This window comes from Labeo rohita, unplaced genomic scaffold (assembly GCF_022985175.1).
Source record: "Labeo rohita strain BAU-BD-2019 unplaced genomic scaffold, IGBB_LRoh.1.0 scaffold_76, whole genome shotgun sequence".
Taxonomy (NCBI): domain Eukaryota; kingdom Metazoa; phylum Chordata; class Actinopteri; order Cypriniformes; family Cyprinidae; genus Labeo; species Labeo rohita.
This window is the reverse complement of record NW_026129700.1, coordinates 26,848-31,392: the sequence shown is the minus strand read 5'-3', so window position 1 is coordinate 31,392 and position 4,545 is coordinate 26,848. Positions and strand designations below refer to the sequence as shown.

The 4,545-nt window shown below is 32.7% G+C and overlaps 1 long non-coding RNA gene across 1 annotated transcript; it reads right to left on the bottom strand.

Moving 5' to 3' along the window:
- Positions 1-2,954: 2,954 nt before the first annotated feature.
- Positions 2,955-4,336, bottom strand: LOC127161882 (uncharacterized). Its single transcript, XR_007827206.1, has 3 exons — positions 4,053-4,336; positions 3,892-3,941; positions 2,955-3,446 (listed from the first exon to the last, which is right to left on the bottom strand). It is a non-coding gene; the product is annotated as an uncharacterized LOC127161882 (long non-coding RNA).
- Positions 4,337-4,545: the final 209 nt, after the last annotated feature.

Below are 4,545 nucleotides of genomic sequence, written 5' to 3'. Positions count from 1 at the left end.
ATATATATATATATATATATATATATATATATATATATATATATATATATATATAAACAATATTTATTTATTTATTTATTGAATATTTATTCATTTATTATCCACAATATATATGGCCAGTAAGCCAGCATTTATTTGATTAAAATAAATAAATAAATACATCAGTAAAAAGCTGCAATATTGTGAAATAATATTACAATTTGCAAAATTTTATTTATTCCTGTGATGCAAGGCCGAATTTTCAGCATCATTAATCCAGTTCTCAGTGTCAGATGACCCTTCAGAAATCATTCTTATATCAAGATTTGGTGCTCTTTTCTTTGTAACAATATTTACTGTTGGTTCTGATCTTTAACTAAATAAATCAATTGAAAAATAAAATAAAATAAAATAAAATAAAATAAAATCTTTTTGGAAAAGCCCTTTTGTCAGAAGTCTGTCTATGATCCCTTAAAATGCCTTCTTGGCAAGCAGCTCGCTAGGTTTTAAAACAGAGCTAATAATGTGACAATACCATCATCAGAAATGGTCATAAGAGTCAATCAAAAATGAGCGATGTATGATATTATCCATTTTATGATCTTGAAGGTACTTTTCAGGAGCAATATTTGAATGTGAATGTGACACCGAGGCACACTTAACAGAATTGCTCACCCAAGGGACGTGAACGGATGAGCCCACTTGTGTCAAACTGAGGTACGATGCCTCCAACACCATTCAGCCTTTCACATTTATCCTGTCTCCAGGAGTCGTATTTGCATGTGGAGTAGTTCATAAGAAATATCGTTGTCACGAAGCAGGATTATTGATGCGATAACCGCTTGTAGACGTGATGAATGCAGGCGATGAAAGATAATATAATATGGATTCTACGGAACACCATAGGGAAAAGAAAGGAATATCAATGCCTTGTCTTGAATTTCTGAGGAATATCTGAGCCACGTCGTAGATTATCTTCTCCCTATACAAATGAAAAGGTTTGATTGTGGTGGATCTCATTTCTAAAAAACATTTTCCCATGGATTTATAATAGATGGAAGTCATTCCATCCATTCTAGATAATGCAGGTTATATTTTAAGGATTTCCATGGGTCTCAAGCACTCTCTTGTCATTCGTCAAATTCTGAAGCATGTTCAATAAATCTAGACTTCCTGTCAGGATCATTCATTCAGCCTTAAGGGAAGAACACCAGCATGTGAGGGGAAGAAAATAATAGGTGCAAAGAGTGATGTTCATTTGGTTTCAAAGAGGAAATCTGCAAAAATTTCAACTAGTCAAGGGTGAGAGAATTTACCTTAAGTGCAGAAGCACATCACTTATATATTGATGTGTTGTATAAAGCTGTAAAACCAGCATTGTTTTTTTTTTTTTTTTCAGGCATCATGGCATGTAAGTCTGATTAGCTACATTTATAAATTATAAAATATTTTTTATACATTTTTAAAATATAATGAATCTTCCTGTGCATTACTGCAAAAAGTCTCCTAAAATATGATGCAACCAACTCAGTGCAGTTCTTTAATAAACAAATAGTTTAAATACACTGTAAAAAAAAAATCCTGTAAAAAAACGGCAAAAAGTCTGGCAGCAGGGATTCCAGAGATATTCCGTTAAATTTCTCCATTTCTCAAAATTACAAGCAAAAACTGTAAAAATACAGAATAAACTTTATGGTCAAAACACATTAAATTACAGTATATTATCGTTGATAATACACAAAAATTATGTTAAATTACATGGAAAACAAACAACTTTCAGGTTAATTGCCATAAATTTAAGGTTTTAATTAGTTATTTTATAGAACTGATCTGTCCATCTACAGTAATTTACTTTTAAACTACCGTTTTTACATGTACAATAACTAAGAAATAATTTATAAAAACGGAGTAAACACATATTTTTTAAAGGATTAATCCTTCTTTTTACAGGAAAATTAAAAGGTATTTAGAAGTTATTTTATGTCTACCTGCAATCATTTTGTTAAAATACAGATACTATTAACTACAATAATCAAAAAATGTTGCATAAAAATGTTGTAAATTCGTAATACAAAGACAATGTCTGTAGATATACATTTTAATCATTCATTTTCCAGAAATATTACAGTTTAAAATGTTTGGACAGTAGAGAATACAGCACAGTACTCAGAAATACATAAAAACAACAGCAACATTTTCAGCCAACTTCTGTAAAATTAACAACATATTCTACAGTCACAGTATTAGTCATTGTACAAAAGCATTGTATGTCAAGTTAAATGAATAATAAAATTATAGGAAACATGTTTAGTACATAATTTAGAACATACAGAAATACCTACATACAAGAGACAACTGCAGTATACCTGTATACATTTACAATGACATTTTATCCAAAGCAACATACAATATCCCAGTTAGTCTAACACAGTAGACATAGCAGTTTTTTTAATAAACAGAAAGTGTTAGTATTAAAGGGATAGTTTCTGTGTATATGACTTTCTTCTTTCAGACAAACACAATCAGAGTTATATCAATAAACACCCTGGCTCTTCCAGGCTTTATAATGGCAGTAAATGGCTGCCATGAGTTTGAAGCTCAAAAGTGCATCCATCCTTCATAAACGTACTCTATATAGTTCCAGGGGGTTAATAAATCCCTTCTGAAGCAAACCATATTTTACACTTTTTAAAGTAAAAAAAAAAAAAAAAAAAAAAAAAAAACTTGCTTCCAGCAAAATGCAAGTTATGCTTAAGTTGACTCTGTATGGCTGTTTGACCTGAACATTAGTTATTTTATTTTATTTTATAAGGTGTAAAATACGCTTTGCTTTGAGGGCTTTTATTAATCCACCGGAGCCATGTTGAGTTTGTTTATGATGGATAGATGCACTTTGAGCTTCAAACTCATAGCAGACATTCACTGCCAATTTAAAGCCTAAAAGAGCCAGGATGTTTATTGATATAACTCCGATTGTGTTTGTCTGAAAGAAGAAAGTCATGTACACATACAATGGATTGAGGGTGAGTAAATCGCGAGTGAATCGATTTTTGGGTGAACTACCTGTTTAATTGGTCAAGTGTTCATGAAAAACAAAAAAAATAATTTTTTAGCCATTTCTTGAAAATGGGCAGAGTTAGGCAGTTTATAACGACAGCATCAAACAGTCAAAGTAAAGGTCTGTGAAAGTGAATTTGTACCTCTTTGTGATGTGATGTGAATGGAGAGAAAATAAGAGCTTGGACAAGCAGTTCTGTTGCATGCCCCATAAGGGCAAATCTGCAGGATTGGGCCACTGTGATGTGGTCAATGAAGTTCATATGTGTCCATTTTAACACCAAGGTTGGTCTGGCTGAAAACATGAGCAGTTTTGTCTTGGCAAGGTTGAGTTGATGGTCATTCAACATCCAGCAAGGCATTTCTGTTCAGGAGGCAGAGATGCGAGCAGTAAGCATCAGAAAATCCAGCTGAAATGAAAGGGAGAGATGTGTGTCACTACAATAGCAGTAATATTAAAAGCCATGTTTCTGAATGACAGACCCAATTATTTTAAACTCTAGGCCCAAATGACATGTTTTAATGGTCCTAGTTAATCCAAAAATTAATGTAAACATGATGTGCAAAAATGTTCAATATCAATAACGATACTTTGATTTCAATACTGGTTCCTGAATTTTAAAGCCCTTGATGCCTTGCCACAGCCAGTGACCAGCACTTGATTTAGGCACATAAAGCATTCTGCATGTTTACTGTTTCACTGATGTTGAAGTATTAAATTTAAGACATTTAATACTTCAAACATGACATTTTTTGATACTCAATAGTTTTGAGGCAATTTGGTGAGTGCCTAAAAAGTATCAAAAAACAATAGCCAGCCCTACCCAAAGTTGAAAATTATCTTGTTTTACTCACCCCCATGCATTCCAAGATGTCTTCTGCAAATCACTTTTGGAGTCCAAGATCTGTTGAGGCATAAAATGCATCTAAGTGGGTATACCAACATTCTGATTATTCACAAATGTATTGTAGAAAGCATAAAGGTAACCCATATGGATCCAGATAATGAAACAAACCCAACAAACATGAGACGTCCACCCGACGTGCAGATCATGTCTATATTCCGACAAAGACGTTGAAATGACGTCATCTGGACGTACGTTTGCTCAGTGGGAAGCACTACGGTTTAACTATAAACTTTTGCTTCTGCATAAAATGACAATGATTGTCAAACAATAAAATTCACAGACATCTTTTCATGCAGCCATTTACACTGATTTTAATTACACTGATGGTTAATTTATTCACCCCTTACCACATAGAAACTGAAAAATATACACAAAGAACCATTTAAACTGAAAAAATGTCATGTTTATCTGCTGTAGATCTCCAGTCTTTCCACACGACCTGAAACAAAAAATAATAATAATAATTTAATACTTTGTATTTCATTCAGACTTTACAGCCTATACTCCACTGAGACAATGATCTGGAAGCTGAGCAGGAGAGGTTAACAGTGACTTTAGCTCAATTTATAGAAAGTAAATTTATATTACTTAGCTGCATCAT